At 40.8% G+C, this 15,868-nt stretch overlaps 1 protein-coding gene across 7 annotated transcripts in view; it reads right to left on the bottom strand.

Annotated features, from left to right (window-relative positions):
• Positions 1-3,046, bottom strand: part of ZNF84 (zinc finger protein 84) — a 28,036-nt gene extending 24,990 nt beyond the window's left edge. For 2 of the 7 annotated variants that reach the window (XM_059876292.1, XM_059876293.1), the window contains exons 1-2: positions 1,250-2,739; positions 1,088-1,142 (exon numbers count right to left, since the gene is read on the bottom strand). The gene's annotated coding sequence lies outside the window, so the exon portion shown is untranslated. Of the gene's footprint in view, positions 1-1,087 lie in introns of all 7 variants that reach the window. The other 5 variants (XM_059876289.1, XM_024977626.1, XM_059876290.1 and 2 more) reach the window with 4 other exon arrangements.
• Positions 3,047-15,868: the final 12,822 nt, after the last annotated feature.

Below are 15,868 nucleotides of genomic sequence, written 5' to 3'. Positions count from 1 at the left end.
CTCCACAAAAGATTTACAGCTAAATAAACCATAACAGCCCCAATATGTAAATCTCTCACGCAATAAATGTGGCACTTCACACCCAAAGTAAAACCCGATTACTTAATGAATAGGAGAAGTGATTAACACTTGAAAGAAAATAAAGCCAGATATCTATCTCATATATTACAACAAACTACAGTTGACCCTTGAACAATTTGAGGGTTAGGGACACTAACCCACCTCACCACCCATGCATTCAAAAATCCTCAAATAATATTATAGTCAGCCCTCTATATCCAAGGTTCATATCTGCAGATTCAACCAACCTCTGATCATACAGTACTGTGGTATTTATTGAAAAAAAACTGCATATAAGTGGACCCACGCATTTCATACCCCTATTTTTCAAGGGTCAACTGTACTTTCAGAGGGATCAGAACTTAAAATAATGAAAACCATGATAGTGCCTAAAGAAAACACAAGTGAGTATTTGTGTAGTTTGGGGGAAAATGTCCCTACACATGCTACAAAGGCAAAAGTAAAAAAATGTTACTTAAAAGCCAATAGATTTAACCATTAAAAAAAAGTAATAACCTCTGTGTGGTTCAAGAAAAGTCAATCATAATACAAACATACACACATACCCCAGACAAGGATGATACACCTCTAGTAAATAAATAGGTCATTTCCTTTGTGTTACACTTTCACTTTATTTCATGGAATAAAAATTAAGCAGGCAGCCAAATTCACAATGTGATCTTTAAATTTCCTTTGTCAGAAACTACTTGGCAAAGTTTAGTTGGGTTTCAGAGAAAATTTATCAAGAGTAGAGAGAAATGTTGAAATGAGGCATAAGAATCTGAGGTGGAAAAAGTGTGATAAGCCATCAGTGTGGTAGTTTTTAAAAATTTGATATTAACTGCTCAGCACAATAGATTCGACCTTATTTTCATTTAATTTATACAAATGTTTTTGCAGGTTGGCTCTTGAGAGAGCTCTCCCTGAGTGCTCTTCCCCTTGACTTCCATGTATTCCTTCAGCAAATGGAAGCCTACCCCCTCCGCTATAGAATTTGACCCTTTTAACTTCATGGGTTTGAGTTTACCTCAGCAGTTTCCTGCACAGCACTGCAGTTCTCCCCATGACATGCTCACGTTCACCTGCAGGAGGAAGGGGCACCTTCATCATCATCCCAAAGTTCCCACTCAGCATCAAGTCCTGTGGAATTACAAGGGAAAAAGAACAACGAAAAGTGACATTTACTCACACCTATCATGTGCCAGGCTTCCCTGGTGGCTCAGTGGTGAAGAACTTGCCTGCCAATGCAGGAGACACAGGTGGGATCCCTGGGTTGGGAAGATCCCCTAGAGAAGGAAATGGCAACCCACTCCAGTAATCTTGCCTAGGAAATCTTGAGGACAGAGAAGCCTTGCCCACCTGCAGTCCATGTGGTCCCCAAAGAGTCAGACACAATGTAGCAACTAAACAACTATGTGCCAGATATTCTATATACCACGCTGTCTTTTTCGATGCATTCAGCATTCATTACAGAAGTAATACTGCACAAAAGTTCATGTGCCCCAAACAGATGATATATGCAAGAATGGTAGATTGGGGCCACTGGTTCCATGCAGTCTACCCCAGGGCCTGTGACCAAAGATCCACAGCAGCAGTAGAAAGAGGGATGGGCAAATGTCTTGGGCGTCCCTGTTTATATTCCCAGTATATGCATGATAGAGTCCCCTGTCCAGGGATGATGGCAGCAGGGCAGACTAAGGAGAAAAATAAGAGAAAGAAAAGATTTCAGGGGCAAGTTGAAAGAACTCCCCCGGAAAGGTCAAACTCCCCACTTGGGACAAAAAATATCCCACTTGGGATCGTAAGGGCTTTAAGCAGGATATGCAGCATATTCCCAATTTTGTTGTTTTTTTCTTAAAGGGAACAAATAAGGTTATTAACAATATACACACATTTATTGACTAAAAGATGTACAAAACGTTAGCAGTGACTATTTTCTGTTGATGGGATCATGAATGATTTTCATTTGAATCTGTTTATCAATACTCTAAACTGACGACAGTGAACATATTTTAAAATCCTTAATCCAAGAAAACAGGCAAGCAAAGTAGTTTCAGTCCAGCACCATGTGGTTGAAATAAACAGTAAGGAATCAATAAGTAATCAATAAAATAATGTGTTTTAATGACTGCAAAAAGCTTCCAAGCTAGGGAAGAAAAGGTCATTTCTTGCCACTCCCTCGGTTTCAGATGAAAAGCCTGAGACCCAGGAACTGTGAGTTGACTGTTTCAAGTGGCAGTTGTGGGTCAAAGTCAGAGACAAGGCTTGAGGCCAACGCTGTCCTCACCGCATTAGCAACTGTCAAAGTTGTCTGGCTTTTTTGTTAGTAGAGACGCCTCGGAAAAAATCCTACTGATAAAAGCAGAGGCAAGCTGGGTGGAGCCGGGATGGAGGCGAACAATCGGGTCGCCCCGCGTACACGCCCAGGGTGCCCCCACGACTGGCCGTGTGTCCCGAAGGTCGCGCGCGGCCGGGCACGCGCGTGGGAGACACCACCTGTACGAGCCGGTCTGGAAGGAAACGTCAAGATGCTCAGCACTGGCCGCGGCGGAGGAAGGGCCTCCCCCCACTGCTAAAGCCCACCGGTGCCTACCGCAACCCAGCCACTGAGATCCAGGCCGAAATGCGGACGCCCACTTGCAGCCCTAGCACGACCCCCAACCCGGCCCCCACGAGCCCTCTCAGCCCCCGCCGCCCGCCCCACAGGGATCCAGCCCCGGAACCTGCAAAAAATGCCTCGGACCACGGACGCGCCGGACGGGGACCTGGACCCAAGTGACCGCCCCGCCCCCGGGCTTTGCGCGACCCGGGCAGATCCGCGGGATTCCCGACGGCCTGGAGCCTAGCCGGGGAACAGCGCGCGCACGAGCACGCGGACACTTGCACAGTGGCCTCTCGCGTGGTGGCGAAGGACAAAGAGAGGGTCCAAGCCGGCTGCAGAGGGTTGCGCGTGCGCGCGGGAAAGGCCCTGCCGAACTACACTTCCCAGGAGGCCCTGGGACACGCAGCGTCAGGAGTCGCTGGAACGCGGGTCGGTCTTGGAGAAAACAGAAAAATAATTGTAACACATTTATGGAAAACAGATAATAAAGCACAAAAAAAGCGAAGTTAATCTATAACTCAAGTGCAGTGGGGTAGGTTATAATTTTCACTATTTTTTTTTTTTTTTTAAAGAGAGTAAAAGGCAGGATGAAAAAAGAAAATGCAGAGCCACAGACACTTAAGAGATTGAGAATCCACTCTGTATTAATAAATTCTAAATTCTTTATGGTTCTCAAGGAGTAGATGTGTCAGATTTGATCCGAGAAACGAGAAAACCTGGACGTGAATAAAAATGAAGACAGTATCAGGGAATCTGTGCCGAAAAGTATCCATTATTGCGTTTCCAATGAATTCTTTCAAACATCCAGTGATCAGAGAACTCTTATATTTAAATAGTTTTAGAGGAATTAGAAGAAGGAGACGTTTCTATTTATTAAATAGCATAAAGGTACCAAAATGGACAAATCATGATTTAAAAGGAAGCACAGACAGAACTTGATTATTGCTGCCCATGCAAAAATACTGAGAAGTTATCAACAGATAATTTTTTGTAGGATATTTTGTTAATATTTTGTAGAAATAGAAATATTTTCGTAGACTGGAAACCAAGTGGATTCTATTCTAGAAATATAAGGGTAATCAGGGTATATATTAACATAAGTAAATAAGTTAAAGGGAAAAACTGATATTACCTCCACGAGATGAAAAAAATGTTTAACTGAAAAAATACATTATAGGTTTTAAAATATAAATTAAAAAAATTGTTTCCTAATTTAGCCTAATTGAAAAAATATCCATTTCAACTATTAAACCACTATGCTGCTTAAAGGTGGAATATCATTAGGAGTTAGGAACAAGGGATCCATACTCAGGATTCAGATTTTTTTTTTAACCAGGCTAATACTGGTAATTTCCTGGTGCTCCAGTGATTAGAACTCCTTGCTTCCACTGCAGGGAGCTCGGGTTTGATCCCTGGTGGGGGAACTAACCAAGATCCCACAAGCCTGAGTGGCATTGGGAGCAACAGAGTCTTAATCACTGGACAGCCAGGGAAGTACCCCCTACCATGCTGTTCTGAAGAGAAAACTATTCGAACTAATAAATGAATTCAGTATAATTGCAGTAGAAGATTGTAGATATCCTTTATCACCTTAAAAGGAAGTTACTTTCCATTTTGAATTTGTTAAGGACTTGGTCCTGAAGAATGGCTGGAATATATTGAATATTTTTCTTTAGCTGTATAGGTAAATAAATATGTATTTTATAATAACCTATTTCTGCTTTAAGATTAATAAACTTCAATATTAAATTATCTTGTGTTGGGAGCCGCTTTAGGCATTACTGACAAAATGGAGGCACAGCCCCAACTCCCTCTCCTTGTCCCGCAGGCATGGACCCGGGATGAAGGAGTTAGGCCTTGTGATCCTGACTTGTTTTTTCCTCCCCGCAGCTGAGTTGACTGAAAAGAATATTAAGGTGCTTATTGTTCTTGAGAGGAGCATGAGAAGGCACAAAGCCTTCTGCAGCTGTGCTCAGAGAATAATTCATAAAGTTAATCTTTGACATTCGTTCAAGGACCTTTACAAAAGAGTGTTCCAGGATGAGCACGTAGGCCGCAGCTTGAGGCTATGGGAGGGATTGCTATCTGAAACCTATTTGTGAGGGAAATGTTTATGGCAAAGGAGTTTGCTGAATTTAGGGCTTAGGAATAATTAAAATAGTTAGAAGCTAAAGATTTAAGGAATGTTGTAATGTTAGCATATTTTACTATAGCTTCTAGAGATTAGGAATTTTGGAGATATTAGTGGTTAGAAGCCTTTTAGAGAAAGTGAGCTCAGGATACTAGGGGCAAACAGGATTTAGAAAGATAAGAAATAAACTGAGGAATGTGGTATGCAGCTCAGACATTAGCATGAGTTACTATGTATTCACAAGGACACATGAGAAGTAGATAAGAGAATTGCTGAGGCAGGAACTCCTTTTGAGGGGCAACAATGATTTATGGAGACAACAAATCTGGGTCAGGGGGAACTGAAAATGTCAAACCTCTGACCTGATGCTTTTGTAAAAGTATAAAAGAGAATCTTAAGCTTGAAATAAATATGCAGTCTAAGAAAACTGAGAGGCTGCTTCGTTTCTCGCCGACACCGCCCATCCCTTCAGGCCGATTCCCTGGCTGCTGGAGCTGGACTCTGGCAATCTTGAACATATTATTTACTTATAAAGTTGAACAATACTGTCCTTTTTTGTGTTGGTCCAGTTGTCGTTCAGTTGCTATGTCCAACTCTTTGTGACCCTATGGATTGCAGCATACCAGGCTCTTCTGTCCTCCCTCCAGTATCTCCTGCAGTTTGCTCAAATTCATGTCCATTGAGTCAGTGATGGCATGCAAACATGTCATCCTATGCCACCCTCTTAAATCTTTCCCATCATTAGAGCTTTTTTCCCCAGTGAATTGGCTCTTATTGGAGCTTCAGACTCAGCATCAGTCCTTCCAATGAATATTCAGGGTTGATTTCCTTTAGGATTGACTGGTTTGATCTTACTGAAGTCCAAGGGACTCTCAGGAGCCTTCTCCAGTGCCACAGTTAGAAAGCATCAATTCTTCGCTGTTCAGCCTTCTTTATGGTCCAACTCTCACATTCGTACATGACGACTGGGAAAACCATAGCTTTGACTAATGAACCTTTGTCAGGAAAGTGATGTCTTTGCTTTTTAATATGCTGTCTAGGTTTGTCATAGCTTTCCTTCCAAGGAGCAAACATCTTTTAATTTCATGGCACCTGTCACCATCCACACTGACTTTGCAGCCCAAGAAAATAAAATATGTCACTGCTTCCACTTTTTCTCCATCTATTTGCTCTGAAGTGATGGGACTGTATGCTATGATCTTAGTTTTTTGAATGTTGAGTTTCAAGCCACCTTTTTTATTCTCCTCTTTCACCAAGAGGCTCTTTAGTTTCTCTTCACTTTCTGCCATTAGAGTGGTATCATCTGCACATCTGAGGTTGTCTATACTTCTTCCAGCAATCTTGATTCCAGCTTGTGATTCATCCAGCCCAGCATTTTGCATGATGTACTCTGCATGTGTGTGTGCTCAGTCGCTCAGTTGTGTCCAACTCTTTGTGACCCCATGAACTGTAGCCTACCAGACTCCTCTGTCCATGGGATTTTCCAGGCAAGAATACTGGTTTGGGTTGCCATTTCCTTCTCCAGTGAGTACTCTGCCTCTAAGTTAAACAGGCACGGTGGCAATACACAGCCTTGTCATACTCCTTTCCCAAACTGGCATCAGTTTTTTCATGTCTGATTCTAACTGGTCCAGTTACTCTTCTACATAATAGATCATGTCACAATTTAGTGGCTTATTATATCTCACACTTTCCCGGGTCAGAAATTCAAGATAACCTCAGCTAGGCAATTTTTGTCTTAGGATCTTTCATGTGATTGCAATTAGTTGATAGCTGGAGCTAGACCAGCAGGTGCTGTAACACTTGGGGTGGTGTAGGCATCTCTCACTCTTCCAGTAGTCTCAGGCCTCTTTAGTTCATCTCTTTGTGTGAGCTGTTTGCACCTCTTCATAGCACAGCAGCCTCAGGGCAGTTGGACTGCTTACCTGGCAGCTGAAATTCTTCATCAGGAAGAGCTTCTGTGAACAAGGTGGGAACTGCATCTCCTTTTATGACCTGGGCTTGGAAGTCTCACAGCTTCATTTCTGCTGCAATCTGCTGTCTATGAACAATTCACTAGCCCGTCTGGATTCGAGAGGCAGGGGACACAGACCTCTCCTCCCCATGGAAAAAGTGACAAAATCATATTGTCACACTGAAAGAGGTTGCTGTGTAAGAGGTGCTCTTGTAGTCATCTTAGGAATACACAACTTACCACAGTCCTCTGGCTTTGACAGTTGATATCTGCAAACTATAACTATCTTCTGTTCCAAGACCCCAAATGTCTCATTACATTGTGGCATCAGATTGATCAGTCTCATTCTAGAAATCAGGCCCTGCCTGGGGTGAGGCTCTTCAGGACTTCTCCCTTGGATACAACTCTTACGTGCTATTTCTCTCAATCAAAGTACCTGTTATCTTCATCTTACACACATGTAATGCAATAGTAAGACACTACTATTCCAAACTGGGGACAACAGGAGTCCTCATACAGCAGTTGCTGGGGATAGAGCAGCCACTGATCCATAGAAATTCCAAATCATGCTAGGTATATGTTACCAGTTCACTGCTCATGTAGAGTTCTCCATACCTCTTAGTAGCACCTTAGATCTTGGTTCTGCTGAGTCATCCTTCTTTATTCATAAAATGTGATCCATATTTGCCGTTGAGTATCTTTTTCAGCCTCCTTCCTGTCCAAAAATGATTGGGAGCCCAAAGATCTCTTTTTTATTTTGTCCAGCATTTGTCTTTTTCATTTCAAGGTAATTTGGCTGTTTTTATTTAGTTTTCATTAAAACATTTTTATTTAGTTAGTTATTGTTTTGGCTGTGCTGGGTCTTTGTTGTAGCATGGGCTTTTCTCTAGTTGTGGTGAGTGGGGACTACTCTCTAGTTGTGGTGCACAGGTTTCTCATTGCAGTGGCTTCTCTTGCTGCAGAGCATGGGCTCTAGGGTCTGGGGGCTTCATTAATTGTGGCTCCTGGGCTTTAGGACACAGGCTCAATAGTTGTGTCACTAGGGCTTAGTTTCTCCACAGCATGTGAAAACTTCCCAGACCAGGGATCGAACATGTGTCTCCTGCATTGGCAGGCTGATTTTTTACCACTGAGTCACCAGGGAAGCCCCAGTATGGCTGTTTTTTAAAACTTTGTGGTGTATATGTATATATTTATACTATCTTTCTGTTTACAATTAGCTTTCACTTGTTCCTCTTCTTGCTGGGAACCCTACAATTAGCCATTGTTGTTTAGTCTCTAAGTTGTGTCTGACTCTTTGGGACCCCATGGACTGTAGCCCACCAGATTCCTCTGTCCATGGGATTTCCATTACTTGTGGTTGGAGGCATGCTAACTAAAGGGATAAAATGAGTGTCTAATAAAGAAAAATGGTGAAATTGGAACTCGTTTGAGTAGAAAGAAAAATACAGGACAAAATTACATAAGTATGGCTAATTGTAGGGCTTCCCAGGTGGATCACTGGAAAAGAATCCACCTGCCAATGCAGGAGACACAGGTTGGATGCCTGGGTTGAGAAGATTCCCCTGGACAAGGAAATTACAACCCATTCCAGTATTCTTGCCTGGGAAATTCCAGAGGAAACTTGTGAGCTACAGTCCACTGGATCACAAAAGAGTCAGATATGACTGAGTGACTGAGCAGGCATGCATATATCCTCAAAATATTATTTTAGGGATAAGACTTTGTCTTAGGGATAAGTCTTTGTTATCCCTTTCTTTGTCATGGAAGGTCTGTTTTTTTTATGAGAAATTTCACAGAGGCTTTCTTGTAAGATCTTTTTTTCCCCTCTGAAGAGGTACATGAGGTACCCTCTGAGATTTTCCTGAAATCTTCCCTAAGGATCTTTTGATCCCTGAGAACCTTTCTTGCTTTAAGAATGCTTTCCTGGAATAAAAGACTGTATTGAGCCACTGATAATTCCTCATGGAGTGGTTCGTTTTTCAGTTCCTCTCTCCACTCTCATATTGTTATGAAAAGTGAAAGTTTTTAGTCGTTCAGTTGTGTCTGACTCTTTGTGACCCCATGGACTATAGCCTGCCAAGCTCTTCTGTGGAATTCTTCTGCAAGAATACTGGAGCAGGTAGCCATTCCCTTCTCCAGGGGATCTTACTGACCCAGGGATTGAACCCAGGTCTACCTGCATTGCAGACAGCATTCTTTGATGTCTGAGCTACCAGAGAAGTAGCATGAGAATAAGGCAGGTAGCACAGTAACACTGTGCATAGAAAACTCTCAGCTCTACCATTAGAGGTCATTATGTCATTGAACCGAACTTGGGTCCACTTGCTACCACCCAGCAAAGCCAAGCTACTGACACCAGGTTGTGGTGAAGGGAAGTGCAGTGTTTACAGCAGGTGCCCAATGTGGGGCCAAGCAAGGTGCATGGTTGGCTATTGCTTGATGGCTTTCAGGGAAAGTTTTTAAAGATAGGGTGAAGGAGAGGGATTACAAGGTTTGTGATCAGCCTGTGGACATTCTTCTGATTGGTTGGTGGTGAGGTAATCAGGGCTCAACATCATCAATCTTCTGGTTCCAATCTGTCTGGGGCCTGCGTCCTGGTGTTCAGCATATACTTAACTTTTCCGTCTGCTGCAGGTTTCAGTATCTGCAAAACATTTCAAAGGATATAGCTCAGAACATTATCTATAGCCCCTGAAAGAAAGAAAGAAAGTGTAGTCGCTCAGTCGTTTCTGACTCTTGGTGACCCCATGGGCTTTAGTCTGCTGGGCTCTTCTGTCCATGGAATTCTCTAGGCAAGAGTACTGGAGTGGATTGCCATTTCCTTCTCCAAGGGATCTTCCTGACCCAGGGATTGAACCTGGGTCTCCAGCATTGCAGACAGATTCTTTACTGTCTGAGCTACAAGGGAAGCCCGTGAAGGGGAACTAAAGGTCTTTGACTTTAGCAGCTAAACTATTATTATTTAGTCTTGCTTGACTATTTTCCTTTCTTTCTGCATTTTCTTACTTCTCTGACTAAATTTCTTCTTTGGAACTTGGGGAAGGCCTAGGAGGCTAAGGGGCTTACCTTGTGGCTCACACAGTAAAGAATCAGTCTGCAATGTAGGAGAGCCAGGTTGAATCCCTGGGTTGGGAAGATCCCTTGGAGAAGGAAATGGCAACCCACTCCAGTATTCTTGCCTAGAGAATCCCATGGACAGAGGAGCCTGGGAGGCTACAGTCCATGGGGCCGCAAAGTGTAGGACACAACTGAGCAACTAACACACACACATACACTAAGAGGCTGAAGTTTTTGTACAGATAAGAGGCAGGGGGAGGACATGGATGGGAGTGGTGTTCTGTTTTGGGAAGACCCCATAGGGTCCTGCTTGATTCATTAAATGACAGTACTGAGAAACGTTCTGTGGCTTATAACAAAACACCTTTTCTCCCATGTTCCCATAATGCTTTCCTCATATCCCTTTAAGCCTCCATCAACAACCTCCTTTAGGATCTTTAGGCTCTTCTAATATCCTTCCAAAGGGCTCTTCAGTCTTTCACCAATATTTGCCTCAGAAGTCTGCCACATTCTTCTCACCGCCCAGAGCCAAAATCAGTGGCAGATGTTTTAAGATTTTGTTTCAGTAGTATCCCACTTCAAAGAACAAATTTCTATTCCAGTCAGTACTGCTGCCTAAAGTGTCACCCCAAACTATAGCATAGATAACAACAAAGGGGTTACATCTCTTGTGATTTCTGTGGATCAGGAGTTCAGGGAGGTTTCCTCATGCATTTGCTGTCCTTACGTGGCTGGAGCTGGGGAGTGTGGTGCTGGAGGATGTGGGGGATGAATGAGCATCTTTTCCTCTCCATGGAGCCTGAGCCCAGTCTCTCTCCCGGGATTCTCTGAGGTTTCTCCATGATGGGCTGCTCACAGGGCCACATAAGCTTCAAGAACATGTGTTCCAGTGAGGAAAGCAGAAGCACTTTCTCCACTCTCTTTTAGCTACAGACTAATCACCAGCCAACAAGACTCTAAGTGGGAGGACTGGCACAATCACATTGTAGAAGAAGATGCAAGATGGGACATATTGTTACAGTTAACTTTGGAAAATAAAATTTGCCACATATGTAAAAAATGGTTCATTTTTGGTAATTTCATATAGTTCAACCTAATATAGACATGAACAAATGTGTGGGGAAAGAAACAAACTCGAATTCCATTTTATTCAGAAGTTTTAAATCTATTAGGCTGTCCTCTAATTTTTTTCTGTTGTGTCTATCCAAGAAACATAATTTTCTATTGTGTCTATTTTTTGGTGTGAAGGTTATGGAGGATTGTAAAATGAATTTGAGAGTAATCTATTCTTTAAAAAATTTCTAGTACTGCTTGTATAACATAATGGTGATCAAGTGTTTCAATGTTTGGTAACAGTTTACTGTTCAATAATCTAAGCTTGTTACATTTCATTGAGGGAAGTTTTTGACTGCAATTCAGTTTCCTTATTTGCTATTTATTCATTGTTTTAGTTTTCTGCTTTGTCAATTATGGTAATGTATAATTTGCAAGAAAATTGAAAATTTTAATCTAAAATTTCATATTTAGTGGCCTGTGGTTATCCTTAGTATTTCCCTATTATTTTAAAGAATCTAAATTACCTGTATTTATGTCCCTTTTTATGTAATTTTAGTTAAAAGGCCTTCTCATGAATGTTCATGAATCTATCTGAGAAACAGAAAATTACAAATTATTAATATTTGGAATCTTTGTTTGCAGTTCCTCCTTTTCAACTTACCTCTTCCTCACAAAGGCAGACACTATCCTAAATATTTTGGTTATCATTATCTTGCTTTTTAATTCATCATCTTATCACTTACACATATGTGCCTAAGTAATATATAATTCCATTTCACTTTATTGGCCTTTAACTATGGTGTTATGTTATACACAGCCATCTGAGAATGACTTTTCTCAATACTGTATATCTAGGACATAAACATATTGTTTATTCAATTGTAGTTTATTTCATAGTTATATAATATTCCACTGACTATTTCATTGACTGTACATAATAGTTTATTCATTCTCCTTTTACATCTTTATTAGATTAATTTTGTTTTAATTGAAAATTTTATTGAGATAATTGCAAATTCACCTGCAGTGTAAAAAACACAAAGAGATCTCTTATACAATTTCCCCAGTTTACTCCAATGTTAACATTTTGCAAAACTGTAGTATAATATCACAGCCAGAGTGTTGACAGTAATACAATCCACAAGACTTAACTGTTTTCCAGTTTTACTTAACACTCATTTGTGTGTGTATTAAGTTCTATTTTATCACCTGTGTGTTTATGTAGGGTTTCACAGGTAGCATGAGTGATAAAAGAACCCACCTGCAAGATGCAGGAGATGCAGGTTTGATCTCCGAGTTGGGAAAATCCCCTGAAGTAGGAAATGTTTATGTATTAATGACTACACTTAAGATACAGAGCAGTTCCAACACTACAAAACTTATTTTGTATTTTGATACTTTTGAAAATGAATTCAGTGTATTAAATCCTATTTTATGAAAACTTTGTGGTGTGTAATAGAATTGATGTGGATAATCTGACGTGACATCCAAAGACCTTGCTAAATTCATTTTTCTCTTCCTAACTGTATCATTTACAAATAATTTCATGCTATTAAAAAGTTGAATAAATACTACAGAAACACAGAATTTAAAAAATTGTAAAGAATTCCTAAATACCTTTTATCTATATTTACACAACATTTACATTTGACCACATCTACTTTCTCTATAAAAGAACATATTTTTCTTGAAAGGTATGAGCATGAGTTGCAGGTGTGAGTTCTCTACACTCCCCAAAGCTTCAGTGAGTGTCTCCAACAAGTTCGTTCTATTATCTAATGACAGTAAAATTATAAAATTGAGGAAATTAATGCAAACACAGCACTATTATTTAGCATACAAAACTTATCCAGATTCCATCAGTTGCCCAGAAAATGTCCAAGAAACAATGTGGGTTCATTGTGCAGTGCCCTGTCCCTTTAAGTGTTTAAACTGGAGCAGCCTTTTAGCCTCTGTCTTTTACATCCTCAATATTTTAAAAATTGCATGTCATTGTCATGGTAAATGGCCCAAACTTGGTGTTTGGTATTGCCTCATAATTTAGATTCAGGTTATGCATTTTGGGCTGGAATAATATATAAATGATGTTGTGCCCTCCTCTGAGAATCAGAGCAACCAGTTCCCTGATATTTGATTGTACCAATAGTTGCAATATTAGTTTTGTTTAATTAAGGTGGTAAATGCCAGATTTCTTGTTTTCCAACTATAAGCAGTAAGCATTTTGTGGAAAGATGTTCTGAAACTAATGAAACTGTCACCTAGTTTTAGCATTCATGGATGACTCTTGCCTTAAAGAATCACTGTGCTGGCTACCAAGCTGTGAGTTTCTAATCTGTCATTTCCTTTTGTATTTATTGATAGTCAATTTTTAAACGAGTTTTCCCTTCTTCCCTAGTTGTTTATACATATACAATTATATATCAATGCAGATATATGCATTTTTATTTTATTCTTTTGAGTTGTAACCTGTTATTATTTGGTCCCAGTTTTGACCAAAGCCTTAGAGCTGTTTGTGATACCCTTTGGGGCTTGTTCTGTGGCCTAACGTGTGATCTGTGCTGCACAATATTTCACAGTACTTGGAGAGTATGCATTCTTCTGCAGTGGAGCCGAGTGGCTCACCTGTCTGTTAGGTCCAGCTGGTTTAGAGTATTGTGCAAGTTGCCTGTTTCCCTGTCAAGTGTTATGGGTTCAGTTGTTCCACCACAAAAGAGATATGTTGGAGTCTTCACCCCCCATCTCAGAATGTGACTTTAGAGACAGGGTCTTTATAGGGATAATCAAGTTCAAATGGTCATTAGGGTGGGCCCTAAACCAATGAAACTGGTGCATGCATGTGTGTGTTCAGTTGTGTACAACTCTTTGCAACCCTGTGGGCTGTAGCTCACCAGGCTCCTCTGTTCATGGAATTTTCCAGGCAGGAACTGGAGTGGGTTGCCATTTCCTTCTCTAATATGACTGGTATCCTTATAAAAAGAAAAAATTTAAACACAAATTAGACACACATAGGAGAAAATGATGTGGAGAGACAAAGGGAAAAGATCAATATGCAGAAGTCAAAGAGAGGCTTGGAGCAGATTCTTCCCTCAGAATCTGCCAACTCTGTTGGCACCTTGACTTCAGATTTCTGGCCCCCAGAACTATGAAATATATGAAAAATAAATTTTTGTTGCTTAAACTACTTGTTTTGCAGTACCTTGTTACAGCAGTCTAGAAAATGTGTAAGATTTTGGTTGCAAAATAAGGTGTTGCTTTAGCAAATACGTAAAAATCTGGAAGTGGCTTTGGAATTGGCAACTGATGGAAGAGTTTTGAGGTACTTGATAGAAAAAGCCCAGATTGCTTTGAGGGCATTATTGGTAGAAATACGAGAATGTTAAGGTACTACTGGTGAGATGTCAGATAAAAATGAAGGACATGTTATTGGAAATTGGAGAAAAGTGGGAGATAACTTGACTGACATGTGTTTCAGTGGACAGAGGACAGAACTTGTGAGTGACGAATTGGGATATTTAGCTGCAGAGATTTCTAAGCCAGGTGTTGAAGTCATGACTTAACTTTTCCTTGATGTTGATAGTAAAACATGGGAGGACAGAGATAAACTGAGACTGTATTGTTAAGCAAAAGGAACTAGACTGCAAAGGTTTGGAAGACTCTCAGCTTACTCATATTGCAAAAAGCAAGAAAGCAAGCTCTGGAGAGAACACCAAGCATGTGGCCAGACACTGTTTGCTCAAGAGATTATGGGTATGTGACTTATGAATCCAATCAATCATTTCGGTAAAAATGCTACCAACTTGGACTCAAAGGAATAGAAAGGTTAAAATGAAGGAACTGTCAAACTTCTGAGATTCTACAGGCAGGAAACAGGTTGATAGAGCTTTCTAGCTGTGGACACAGACTGAGGGTGGGGCCACTTTCTTGGTTCCAGAAGGCGAAGCCTCCTTTTCAATTCCAGAGAGCTGCCCCACTATTCAAAATTAAAGATTCAGGGCCACCATCCTACTGGGCTTAGAGGACAGAACATTTAGCCACAGATGATTATTCTCAGACCTTAACATCTAATGGAATTTACCCTGCTAGTTTTGGGGCTTCTCTGGGACTCATAACACCCCTTATCCTGACAATTTCTTCCTTTTGAAATAGGAATGTCTATCCCATGCCTATCTGATTATTGTATTTTGGTAGCAGATGACTCTTTTGGTTTCATAGGTTCACAAATGGAGAGGAATATTGCCCCAGGATGAATCATATCCCAAATCTCACCCATATCTGATTTGGATGAGATTCTGGATTTAGAGTTGATGCTGGAGTGGATTAACATTGGGTGGGGAGGAAATGTTGGGCAGGGGTGAATGCACTTTGCATGTGAGAAGGACATGAATTTGGTGGGGTTGGGGGGCAGGAGGGCCGACTGTTATGGATTGAATTGCATCCTGTCAAAAATACATTGAATTCCTAACCCCCAGTATCTCAGAATGTGGATTAGAGACAGGGCCTCTACAGAGATAATTAAGTTAAAATTAGGTCAATAGAATGAGACCTAAGTCAATATGATCAATGTCCTTATAAAAAGAGTACATTTGGACACAGCTGGTAACTGAGACATGGGGTACTGGCAGAATAAGCTTCCTCCTACAAGCAATGATCCACTTTTTCAGGGAAGGAAGGGCCTCTACATCAGGAGTTAGCAGGTTCTGGGGTAACACTGTATCTGCCACAACCACTCAACTCTACCACTGTAGTGTATAAGCAATTTACAGCCAGGTTATGGCTGGCTGTGTTCCAATGAAACTCGAGTGATGGACACTGAAATTTTAATTAAATAATTTTGTCATTTCATAGTTTGGAAAAATTTTAAACCATTTAAAAATGTAAAAGCTTCTTAACTTGCCATCCATAAAAGTATCATCAATCTGTATTTGGACCATGGTCTGCAGTTTGCAAACTTCTAAGCTGTATCCCTGAGTGACAAGCATGCAAAGTGTATCATGAGTTTGCTAGG

This window comes from Bos taurus, chromosome 17 (genome assembly GCF_002263795.3).
Source record: "Bos taurus isolate L1 Dominette 01449 registration number 42190680 breed Hereford chromosome 17, ARS-UCD2.0, whole genome shotgun sequence".
Taxonomy (NCBI): domain Eukaryota; kingdom Metazoa; phylum Chordata; class Mammalia; order Artiodactyla; family Bovidae; genus Bos; species Bos taurus.
Note: the sequence above shows the minus strand (reverse complement) of the source record. Positions and strands in the feature narration are given on the sequence as shown.